The sequence below is a fragment of the Ambystoma mexicanum genome, chromosome 6q, assembly GCF_040938575.1.
Source record: "Ambystoma mexicanum isolate Mex_15411 chromosome 6q, UKY_AmexF1_1, whole genome shotgun sequence".
NCBI classification, from domain to species: Eukaryota; Metazoa; Chordata; class Amphibia; order Caudata; family Ambystomatidae; genus Ambystoma; species Ambystoma mexicanum.
Genome location: NC_090937.1, coordinates 166,224,598 through 166,237,536, shown reverse-complemented (window position 1 = coordinate 166,237,536; position 12,939 = coordinate 166,224,598).

The window sequence follows — 12,939 nt, the reverse complement described above, 5'->3', positions numbered from 1 at the left end:
GCAGTCACGATGTCCGTCCAGATCCGAGACCATCCTTCCTTGTCGGTGCGCACACTTCCGAAGAGGGCATCATACTGCCCCAGGACTTGCTCCACCAGGACACCAACTTCCCTGGCACTGAAGCTGGTGCCCCTCTGCCTCTCTGGCCGGGGGTTGTCAGTGGTGCCAGATGTTGCAGTGCCCGACATGACAACCCCAGAGGTAGGAGTGGGTGGGCAACTGGGTCCTGGGGCTGAGCTGTGGAGCGATGGAATCCCAGTCGGGAGTGTTCGGTTCCAGCAGGGGTGGTCACAGCAACAGCACCCCTGGCTGATGTGCAGGCAGCAAATGGCAGGGCACGTGGGCAGCAGGCAGTCAGCAGCAGCAGATGGCAGGTGGGAGCGTGCTCGGGGCTCTGGGGGGCAGTAAATCGGCTTTCTGGGCAGGAGCGTGGTCTTCCGTGTGCTTACGCGTGGCCAGCTTGACACGGAGTGATTTGGCACGTGAAAATCCTGCACGTCTGTGTGTAATTTGAGGAAAGGCCCTTAGCGCGTAAGCACGTCTGCACGCATACGCGATTTCATTGGCCCAAAGGCCCCCAATCGCAGCTATGACGTCACGCGCATGGCCGTAGAGAATGGCACGTGTAAAAAAAAAGATACACGTCTGAGTGTCAAAGCGTGTAATTGGTGGAAATGGCCTCATCGCGTATGCGTGTCTGTGACGTGTGTATAAAAGGTATGTGTAGAACGCCATTTCCTTGTACGTGATTTTCGTGGAGAGCGAGTGGGTGAAATCTGTACTTCTTGTCGGTTCACACGCGATTTACTTCACGGCGTTTCAAGTTCGTACTCCCTGTTACCTCTGACAGCTTTTTCTCTTTTCCTCTTTTTCCTGGGCCTGTTTCCTCAAACAGCGTTCCCTTCTACTGTTGTCCTGTCTCCTCAGACAGCGTACAATTCTTCTTTTGGCGCGGGTGTTGCCAACGCGCACACACGCATATTTTTCACGCTTTTCTTCTTAGCAGACGGTGAGTCGGGCTTGTATTTAACATCTGTGCTTGCCCCGTGTGTCGCATACCCCTTCAGAGGTCATTTTAGGCTGCGTGTGACACGCATACATTCATTCTTGTGTTTCTGGGTCTCCAGCAGATGACATAGAACTCACTCCACATGAGCAGGTTGCTGGGACCTACGTCACGGAGGAACAGATCCAAGGCGTGAGAGAACTGGCAGATTACAAGGCATTGTCCGGTGAGTGCACATGCATGTGTGCGTCATCCATGTACATGGTGTGTGTGTGAGGGCTTCTGTTTGGGTGCCAGGTGAGGGTGTGTGTGCCTGAGTGGTTTGAGTCACCCATGTGCCTCATCCAATACATTCTGCGCACCAGCCTTTGGGTATAGCAGTATCCCATCTGCCAACATTAGACATCCAGCCCAACACCACGCCAGTTGCCCTTGAAGTTTCATCTTGCCACAACATTGTTGCTTATTTTCCTCTGTTTATTCAGGCAGATTGTTTGCATACCACCACTTTTACTAGGCATTTCTCAGTCCTATTGTCACATGTCTGACATGGCTATGGTACAGTGGACTCTTTGTTTCCTGGACATGATTTGTTTAGACATGTCCCTGTGCTATAGGACCATTTTGGACTGGCAGCTCCAGGTTAAACATTTGAACCATTTTAATGAAAAAAATCAATTTCATGAGCAAACTAGACTGATTGAACAATTGGTGCCCTCCTCTCCCTCTTCACTTTATGGCTAGGGTACATGCCATCTGTGTGATGGCATGTGTATTTGACCTGCCAATCACAGGCCAATGTGTGATGCCACTGCTAGGCAGCATGCAGCAAATGTGTTCATCTTCCATCTTGGTGTCATCAATGTGTGCCATCTGCCTCCCCTTCACACGCAGTGACGGTGCATGCATGGGAGGGTTTTAGTCATGTGGGACATATGTCAATCAAGTACTGTTTCTGTAGCTTCTCAGCCCTAATTGTGTGCCATAGTGCTAATGCCTGTTTCCATTTGTTTTCTTTTATGTCTTTGCAGGGGACGACGCACTTGATACTGCTGGGGTTGTGGAGATGGTGCAGACCCAGGAGGGGTCTCAGGCCCGACCGACCACCAGTGAGGGACGTGGTGTGGTGGTGGGTGAGAACCCACAACTGCTGCAGGTCGTGCTCTCAAGGGGTGTCACTGGCTGCACCTCCCCCGAGCTGTATTCAGGTGTCGATTCGGATGATGAGACCTATGTGCCGTCGCAGGTGAGTGTTCCTGGGAGGGATTCTGTTCTGTCCGACCCACCTGCACCAGGGTTAGAACCCTCAATGGGGATGTCAGTGTTGGCAGGTACGCCTTTGTTGGTTACGGATGTAGGGTCACACTCCACAAAATCTGATCCTGTTCCTGGGCCAGCAGATCAGAGGGGGAATGCAGTCCTGCAGCCTCAGGCAGCGCCGGCACAGCAAGGCGCAGTTCGCCTTGCCCCAGACAGGTGTGGTGCCCACCGACGTGGTGGCCATACGCCACCTGGCAATACCGCATGGGAGCAATCCATGTACGGTATGGCAACCCAACAGGCAGCATCATCAGAGATGATGGCTCAGGCCATGGATAGGGTGGCCACTTCCATTGTCCCCCCCGAAAGGCTGATGGAGCGACTACAGCAGGCAGCAGACTCCATCTGCCAGTCACACAGGGAGGACATGTTGGCGTCCGACAGGGACAGGCGGGCGGCACTGGCGACTCTGCGGGAAGCCATTTCCATAGAGTCCCAGGGCCACAGGGAAGCCCTCAGGGTGGAACTCCTTCACCTCAGGACGACTCTTGTTGAGCTTGAGGCTTCAACAAACAGAAGGACAGAACAGCAGCTGGAGCGTCTCACACGTACGCTCTCAGCTGAGATGCAGGCAACTAGGGCAGAGGTCCGGCATCCCGTGAGTTGTTGCATGGGGACCTACGCACAATTATCCTCCAGAAGGAGACCTTCCACACCCGCATGCTTGCTGCCATGGAGGAACAGACTAGGGCTTTGCGTGGGCTGTCTCCCATAGTGCCACCACCTCCTGATGCAGCTGCAGATGGTGAGGAGAGTGACAGCAGTGATTCTCTCACAATAGGGTAGCCGTGCAGGCCATGAACCCATGGAGGTGTTTTTTTTCGCAAGATCCGCACAGGTGGGTTTTGGTGTGCACCCTGTCCTCGGACCTCGTGGGTGGCCTCCCCCACCACCCCCGGGCCCATTAATGGCCTTATTTGATTTTTTAAAAATGTTTTATTTTTTTTCATTTTTGTTTTTTGGACAGTGTGTTGCCTTGTGTGGCTCCCGTGGGCATACGCTGTATTGTGGCTGGGCACATGCAGGCTTGTCATGAATTTGGTTCAGATGCTTGGGTTTGTGTGACACACAACCCTCCTGCTTCCCGTTTCCATGGGCTTGCAAAGGGTGTGCTCAAGTGACATTGACGTACATGGTGACATTGGACTCCCATGAGCTGTGTGGGCAGTCTGTAGTCAATACTGTGTGTACATTCATAGTGCATATTGTTGTTGTATTGTACACTGCATGGTGTATTGATATGCGCCTCTGCATCCATCTCATCCTCCTAATTTGCAGGTCCATTTCTCATGTCTTCACAAGGTGGTCCACCTTGGAACTGGAGTCCATGTTGTAAGCAGTGCACCTACACTCTTGCGTGTCACTAACACTGTATACTTGGAAGTGTTCAAAGTGCTGGCATTATCAGGTAGTGAGGCTACCAATTTTTTAAGTCTTTAATGTCATGTTTAAGGTTGGTTCGAGGTTGTGTAGGTGATTGGTATTCTTGGTAAGTATTTGGTAATGTGTGTTGTAGGTCCTGCATTACTATGAGCATCTCATGTGTGGCATGGTTCCAATAGGGACACTGTAGTTGGTGACACTTGGGGCATGTTGTGGAGATTAATTTGTTTGCTCTCACATTGCATGACATGCATTGGTGTGTTGTGTGGCCGTCCCGGGGAGGGTTTGGGTGACATGGCACTGTTCTCATGTAGTATTTTTCAAGTGGCTATTCATTTCTGCAACATGGAAATGTGTCTTTTGATGACACTGCGTTGGTGGTGTTTGTGTAGGTAGGGATGCACACATTCTGACACTTCCACCTGAACAATCTCAGGCTGCTATGGTTCTGACAGTTGACTGTCCCTTTGTTCGTCATAATTGTCAGGTCGAGTCATCATGGCTTATCAGATGGTATGTGCCAGGGCTGTGTGCACTCCACAGGGGTGTGATTTCTATGTGAAGTAATTAGCCACCAGCTGCGTACGGGCTGCCTTACCCCGTGCCCTTTCCCCTCCCATGCGCAGCGGGCGTGCATGTGGTTGGGGATGTGTTGGCACCACCATGTCCACAGCCAGGCCCCGGCGTGTTGCAACATTGTGCAGGACACATGCTGCCACTATGATCCTGCACACTACTGGGGGCGCATATAACAGCTGCCCGCCAGAATGGTCAAGGGAGCGAAAGCGTGACTTGAGCACTCTGAATGTGCACTCCACTATGCCCTGGGTTGCAATATGGGCTGTGTTGTATCTTACCTCTGGAGGCGTGATGGGGTTCCGAATTGGCGTTATCATGTGGGTGCTCAGAGGGTAGGCACTGTCCCCGGGTGAGGAGGTGATGGGTATCATTAGTGGGGTAGTGACATAACTCTGCATCTGACATGCATGCATGTGCAGTGGCATTCATACTCACCAAGCAGCCATGTATCGCCATGCTGCCCAGCTTCTAGGTCCCGGCTTAGGGTAGACATTCGGTAAATGAAGCTGTCGTGGGTGGACCCTGGATAGTTGGTATATACTGAGGTTATGATTCCCTTGGCATTACATACTACCTGCACGTTGATGGAATGCCAGTGCTTGCGGTTCCTATAGATGTGCTCAGATGCCCAGGGGGGACGTAGTGCCACATGGGTGCAGTCAATGGCACCTAGCACTTTGGGGAATTGTGCCACACCGTAGAAATCCAGGGCGGCAGCCTGCCTTTCTGCAGGTGTCCTGGGCAGGTATATGTGCCTGCGGACAGATGGGCATGCAGTGATGATGTTCAAGACCTGGTGTAGGCAGCATGACTGAGTGGCCTGTGACACCCCAACCACTATGGCACTTGTCCGCTGAAATGATCCTGTGGCCAAGAAGTGCAGTACATTAAGGACCTTCTCCAGGGTGCTGAGTGCTTGGGAGCACAGGGTGGGTGATGTGAGGTCATCCTCCCACACACTGACCAGGTCCAGTATTATGTGTGGCGGAAACCTGTACCTCCCATACACCTGGTCATCAGGCATCCCAAAAAGGCTGGTTCTGGGAGTGAAAATTCTGGCCCTCACTATCCTCGTCCTCCTCCTTTGGTAACCCACGGCCACTGCTGCTAGGAACGGTATATTCATCCTGGCGTCTGAGCTTGTTTGTTGCTTGCACGCACTTTTATGCTGCGCGGGTCGACGTACGCCTGCTTCATGCTGGCGTACGTGTTTCAGGATTGGACCATTTATTTTTCGGCGCGTTGTAGGCGGCCTGTGAATCTTCCCGCCCACCCCAGGAATACACGTAACACGCTCTCCCAGGCCCAGTCGCGAGTAAATATTCCCGCCCACCCCTGGAATACAAGTACCCCACTCTCACAGGCCCAGTCGCGTGTGGAAGTTCACGCGCACACCGAAATACACGTACCCTGCAAAATTGCGTGTGAAACTTCACACGCACCCCGAAATACACGTGCCCAGGGCAATCGCGTGTGGAACTTCCCGCGAACCCCGTTATACACGTAGCCTGCTGGTATCGCGTGTGGAAGTTCACGCAGACCCATAATACACGTACCCTGATAGTATCGCATGGGATACTACCCGCGCACCCCAGGAATACACGTACCCATGCAAATCGCACGGCTGGGGGGTGAGGGTGCTGGGAGACATGAGTGGGGGCCTGGTGGAGGCTGCCCCTGCACTGCTGAGGGGTGGGGGTGATGGGAGACATGAGTGGGGGCCTGGTGAAGGGTGCCCCTGGATGCTGGGGGGTGAGGGTCTTGGGAGACATGAGTGGGGGCCTGGTGGATGCTGCCCCTGGATGCTGGGGAGTGGGGGTGGTGGGAGACATGAGTGGGGGCCTGGTGGAGAGTGCCCCTGGATGCTGGGGGGTGGGGTGGGGGGAGACATGAGTGGGGGCCTGGTGGAGGCTGCCCCTGCACTGCTGGGGGGTGGGGGTGATGGGAGACATGAGTGGGGGCCTGGTGGAGGCTGCCCCTGCACTGCTGGGTGGTGGGGGTGATGGGAGACATGAGTGGGGGCCTGGTGGATGCTGCCCCTGGATGCTGGGGAGTGGGGGTGGTGGGAGACATGTGTGGGGGCCTGGTGGAGGGTGCCCCTGGATGCTGGGGGGTGGGGGTGGTGGGCGACATGAGTGGGGGCCTGGTGGAGGGTGCCCCTGGATGCTGGGGGGTGGGGGTGGTGGGAGACATGAGTGGGGGCCTGGTGGAGGCTGCCCCTGCACTGCTGGGGGATGGGGGTGATGGGAGACATGAGTGTGGGCCTGGTGGAGGCTGCCCCTGCACTGCTGGGGGGTGGGGGTGGTGGGAGACATGAGTGGGGGCCTGGTGGAGGGTGCCCTGCACTGCTGGGGGGTGGGGGTGGTGGGAGTCATGAGTCGGGGCCTGGTGGAGGCTGCCCTGCACTGCTGGAGGGTGGGGGTGGTGGGAGACATGAGTGGGGGCCTGGTGGAGGGTGCCCCTGGATGCTGGGGGGTGGGGGTGATGGGACACATGAGTTGGACATGAGTGGGGGGCTGGTGGAGTGTGTCCTGCACTGCTGGTTGTGGGGTTGGTGGCAGACATGAGTGGGGGCCTGGTGGAGGGTGCCCCTGGATGCTGGGGGTAGGGGTGATGGGAGACATGAGTGGGGGCCTGGTGGAGGGTGCCCCTGGATGCTGGTGGGTGGGGGTGCAGGGGGACATGAGTTGGACATGAGTGGGGGCCTGGTGGAGTGTGCCCTGCACTGCTGGGGGGTGTGGGTGGTGGGAGACATGAGTGGGGGCCTGGTGGAGGGTGCCCCTGCAGTGCTGGGGGGTGGGGGTGATGGGACACATGAGTGGGGGCCTGGTGGAGGCTGCCCCTGCACTGCTGAGGTGTGGGGGCGATGGGAGACATGAGTGGGGGCCTGGTGGAGGGTGCCCTGCACTGCTGGGGGGTGGGGGTGGTGGGAGACATGAGTGGGGGCCTGGTGGAGGGTGCCCCTGGATGCTGGGGGCTGGGGGTGGTGGGAGACATGAGTGGGGGCCTGGTGGAGGGTGCCCCTGCACTGTTGGGGGGTGATGGGAGACATGAGTGGGGGCCTGGTGGAGGCTGCCCCTGCACTGCTGGGGGGTGGGGGTGGTGGGAGACATGAGTGGGGGCCTGGTGGAGGCTGCCCCTGCACTGCTGGGGTGTGGGGGTGATGGGACACATGAGTGGGGGCCTGGTGGAGGCTGCCCCTGCACTGCTGGGGTGTGGGGGTGATGGGAGAAATGAGTGGGGGCCTGGTGGAGGGTGCCCTGCACTGCTGGGGGGTGGGGGTGATGGGAGACATGAGTGGGGGCCTGGTGGAGGCTGCCCCTGCACTGCTGGGTGGTGGGGGTGATGGGAGACATGAGTGGGGGCCTGGTGGATGCTGCCCCTGGATGCTGGGGAGTGGGGGTGGTGGGAGACATGTGTGGGGGCCTGGTGGAGGGTGCCCCTGGATGCTGGGGGGTGGGGGTGGTGGGCGACATGAGTGGGGGCCTGGTGGAGGGTGCCCCTGGATGCTGGGGGTAGGGTGGTGGGAGACATGAGTGGGGGCCTGGTGGAGGCTGCCCCTGCACTGCTGGGGGGTGGGGGTGATGGGAGACATGAGTGGGGGCCTGGTGGAGGCTGCCCCTGCACTGCTGGGGGGTGGGGGGTGGTGGGAGACATGAGTCGGGGCCTGGTGGAGGCTGCCCTGCACTGCTGAAGGGTGGGGGTGGTGGGAGACATGAGTGGGGGCCTGGTGGAGGGTGCCCCTGGATGCTGGGGTGTGGGGGTGATGGGAGACATGAGTGGGGGCCTGGTGGAGGGTGCCCCTGGATGCTGGGGGGTGGGGGTGATGGGACACATGAGTTGGACATGAGTGGGGGGCTGGTGGAGGGTGTCTTGCACTGCTGGGGGGTGGGGTTGGTGGCAGACATGAGTGGGGGCCTGGTGGAGGGTGCCCCTGGATGCTGGGGGTAGGGGTGATGGGAGACATGAGTGGGGGGCTGGTGGAGGGTGCCCCTGGATGCTGGTGGGTGGGGGTGCAGGGGGACATGAGTTGGACATGAGTGGGGGCCTGGTGGAGTGTGCCCTGCACTGCTGGGGGGTGGGGGTGGTGGGAGACATGAGTGGGGGCCTGGTGGAGGGTGCCCCTGCACTGCTGGGGGGTGGGGGTGATGGGACACATGAGTGGGGGCCTGGTGGAGCGTGCCCCTGGATGCTGGGGGGTGGGGGTGGTGGGCGACATGAGTGGGGGCCTGGTGGAGGGTGCCCCTGGATGCTGGGGGTAGGGTGGTGGGAGACATGAGTGGGGGCCTGGTGGAGGCTGCCCCTGCACTGCTGGGGGGTGGGGGTGATGGGAGACATGAGTGGGGGCCTGGTGGAGGCTGCCCCTGCACTGCTGGGGGGTGGGGGGGTGGTGGGAGACATGAGTCGGGGCCTGGTGGAGGCTGCCCTGCACTGCTGAAGGGTGGGGGTGGTGGGAGACATGAGTGGGGGCCTGGTGGAGGGTGCCCCTGGATGCTGGGGTGTGGGGGTGATGGGAGACATGAGTGGGGGCCTGGTGGAGGGTGCCCCTGGATGCTGGGGGGTGGGGGTGATGGGACACATGAGTTGGACATGAGTGGGGGGCTGGTGGAGGGTGTCTTGCACTGCTGGGGGGGTGGGGTTGGTGGCAGGCATGAGTGGGGGCCTGGTGGAGGGTGCCCTGGATGCTGGGGGTAGGGGTGATGGGAGACATGAGTGGGGGGCTGGTGGAGGGTGCCCCTGGATGCTGGTGGGTGGGGGTGCAGGGGGACATGAGTTGGACATGAGTGGGGGCCTGGTGGAGTGTGCCCTGCACTGCTGGGGGGTGGGGGTGGTGGGAGACATGAGTGGGGGCCTGGTGGAGGGTGCCCCTGCACTGCTGGGGGGTGGGGGTGATGGGACACATGAGTGGGGGCCTGGTGGAGCGTGCCCCTGGATGCTGGGGGGTGGGGGTGGTGGGCGACATGAGTGGGGGCCTGGTGGAGGGTGCCCCTGGATGCTGGGGGTAGGGTGGTGGGAGACATGAGTGGGGGCCTGGTGGAGGCTGCCCCTGCACTGCTGGGGGGTGGGGGTGATGGGAGACATGAGTGGGGGCCTGGTGGAGGCTGCCCCTGCACTGCTGGGGGGTGGGGGGGTGGTGGGAGACATGAGTCGGGGCCTGGTGGAGGCTGCCCTGCACTGCTGAAGGGTGGGGGAGGTGGGAGACATGAGTGGGGGCCTGGTGGAGGGTGCCCCTGGATGCTGGGGTGTGGGGGTGATGGGAGACATGAGTGGGGGCCTGGTGGAGGGTGCCCCTGGATGCTGGGGGGTGGGGGTGATGGGACACATGAGTTGGACATGAGTGGGGGGCTGGTGGAGGGTGTCTTGCACTGCTGGGGGGGTGGGGTTGGTGGCAGGCATGAGTGGGGGCCTGGTGGAGGGTGCCCTGGATGCTGGGGGTAGGGGTGATGGGAGACATGAGTGGGGGCCTGGTGGAGGGTGCCCCGGGATATTGGTGGGTGGGGGCGCAGGGGGACATGAGTTGGACATGAGTGGGGGCCTGGTGGAGTGTGCCCTGCACTGCTGGGGGGTGGGGGTGGTGGGAGACATGAGTGGGGGCCTGGTGGAGGGTGCCCCTGCACTGCTGGGGGGTGGGGGTGATGGGACACATGAGTGGGGGCCTGGTGGAGGCTGCCCCTGCACTGCTGGGGTGTGGGGGTGATGGGAGACATGAGTGGGGGCCTGGTGGAGGGTGCCCTGCACTGCTGGGGGTGGGGGTGGTGGGAGACATGAGTGGGGGCCTGGTGGAGGGTGCCCCTGGATGCTGGGGGCTGGGGGTGGTGGGAGACATGAGTGGGGGCCTGGTGGAGGGTGCCCCTGCACTGTTGGGGGGTGGGGGTGATGGGAGACATGAGTGGGGGCCTGGTGGAGGCTGCCCCTGCACTGCTGGGGGGTGGGGGTGGTGGGAGATATGAGTGGGGGCCTGGTGGAGGGTGCCCCTGGATGCTGGGGGGTGGGGGTGATGGGACACATGAGTTAGACATGAGTGGGGGGCTGGTGGAGGGTGCCCTGCACTGCTGGGGGGTGCGGGTGATGGGAGACATGAGTGGGGGCCTGGTGGAGGCTGCTCCCGTACTGCTGGGGGGTGGGGGTGATGGGACACATGAGTTGGACATGACTGGGGGGCTGGTGGAGGGTGCCCTGCACTGCTGGGGGGTGGGGGTGGTGGGAGACATGAGTGGGGGCCTGGTGGAGGGTGCCCCTGGATGCTGGGGGGTGGGGGTGATGGGAGACATGAGTGGGGGCCTGGTGGAGGGTGCCCCTGGATGCTGGTGGGTGGGGGTGCAGGGGGACATGAGTTGGACATGAGTGGGGGCCTGGTTGAGGGTGCCCTGCACTGCTGGGGGGTGGGGGTGGTGGGAGACATGAGTAGGGGCCTGGTGGGGGGTGCCCCTGGATGCTGGGGGGTGGGGGTGGTGGGAGACATGAGTGGTGGCCTGGTGGAGGGTGCCCCTGCACTGCTGGGGTGTGGGGGCGATGGGAGACATGAGTGGGGGCCTGGTGGAGGCTGCCCCTGCACTGCTGGGGGGTGGGGGTGATGGGGGACATGAGAGGGGGGCTGGTGGAGGCTGCCCCTGCACTGCTGGGGGGTGGGGGTGATGGGAGACATGAGTGGGGGCCTGGTGGAGGGTGCTCTGCACTGCTGGGGGGTGGGGGTGCTGGGAGACATGTGTGGGGGCCTGGTGGAGGGTGCCCTGCACTGCTGGGGGGGTGGGGTGCTGGGAGACATGTGTGGGGGCCTGGTGGAGGGTGCCCTGCACTGCTGGGGGGTGGGGGTGATGGGAGACATGAGTGGGGGCCTGGTGGAGGGTGCCCCTGGATTCTGGTGGGTGGGGGTGCAGGGGCACATGAGGTGGACATGAGTGGGGGCCTGGTGGATGGTGCCCTGCACTGCTGGGGAGTGGGGGTGGTGGGAGACATGAGTGGGGGCCTGGTGGAGGGTGCCCCTGGATGCTGGGGGATGGGGGTGCAGGGGGGCATGTGTGGGGGCCTGGTGGAGGGTGCCCCTGGATGCTGGGGGGTGGGGGTGGTGGGAGACATGAGTGGGGGCCTGGTGGAGGGTGTCCCTGGATGCTGGGGGGTGGGAGTGCAGGGGGACATGTGTGGGGGCCTGGTGGAGGGTGCCCCTGGATGCTTGTGGTTGGGGTGCAGATGGACATGAGTGGGGGCCTGGTGGAGGATGCCCTGCACTGCTGGGGGGTGGGGGTGCAGGGGGACATGTGTGGGGGCCTGGTGGAGGGTGCCCCTGCACTGCTGGGGGGTGGGGGTGCTGGGAGACATGTGTTGGTGATCAGTATTGCAAGGTGACATGTGGATTGGCTGGGGGGCATGGCCATGGTGGATGGGTTGCCTGTGGGACATGAGCAGGGGTGCAGGGTAGTCCCCTGTGGTGTGGGCTGCCTGCAGGGGCCGTGGAGGGTGTAGAGGGAACACCTGGGAGGACCCACATGGCCAAATCACGTGTAGCTTCCCCCGGCACCACCGAAATACACGTACCCTGCTGAAATCGCGTGTGAATCTTTCTGCGTACCCAGGCCAATCGCGTGTGGAACTTCCCACGCACCCCGAAGTACACGTATCCAGGCCAATCGCTTGTGGAACTTCCCGCACACCCCGAAACACACGTACCCAGGCTAATCGCGTGTGGAACTTCACACGCACCCCAAAGTACATGTACCCAGGCTAATGTCGTGTGGAACTTCCCGTGCGCCCCGAAGTACACGTACCCAGGCCAATCGCGTGTGGAACTTCCCGCGCACCCAGAAACACACGCACACGCTATTTTTCACACAGCGGGTGTCCGTGTTTGTCGGTACCCCTTTGCACCTCATTTGTCCTAGAGGGCCACTGTATGGACCATTCATCATGGCTGTATATGGGTGCTTTTTGTTAGCGCACATTTTGGTGCACATTTATTTCAGGCGCAGGGATGCTACCGCCTGCTTTCTTGTGGCGTACTTGTTTGGCCCTGTGCGCGTCTTTCACCATGCGCTGGTTTGCCCTATTCGATTCCATGAATACGGGTTGTAGGCGAGCGTGTGGACGTTCCGCGCACTTGCCTCCTGTACTTCCCCCGTGACGCCCATATTTTCACGCTTTGTTCCCCATTCCGAGTGCTATGTGCGATTTTGCAGTGGCCGTGGCGCACGCTGTTGGATGACCTGTGCGCCGGCATGCGTGGCACACTTTTTCAGTGCACATCCAATGTTTTTCTCGTGCACGGACTTCCATGAATCGATGTGCGCTGGTTTCCCTGCGATTTTCGCACTTGCACTGCGATTTTCGCACTTTTACTGCGAATCGCACGTTTTGGCACCTCTGCGCGGGAATTTTCGGCACACATTAATTCCATGAATCGACCCCTAAATATTGAGTACCCTTGAAATTGTATGCTCTATTTCAATTTCAAACTGAAACCATTTCCTAGAAACAAATGTTTCTATGTTGGGTAGATCTCTTTTCCTGCCCACAATTCTCATTTCAAACTAATAATGTTGGGGATTTTGACTTATCAAAGTTTGCAAAGTAAGAGGATCTGCTGCTCTGTAAACCAAGTTGGCTACCATCTTCACACCTAAAGCTACTTTCTGTGGAAGCACTCATAAACATCATGT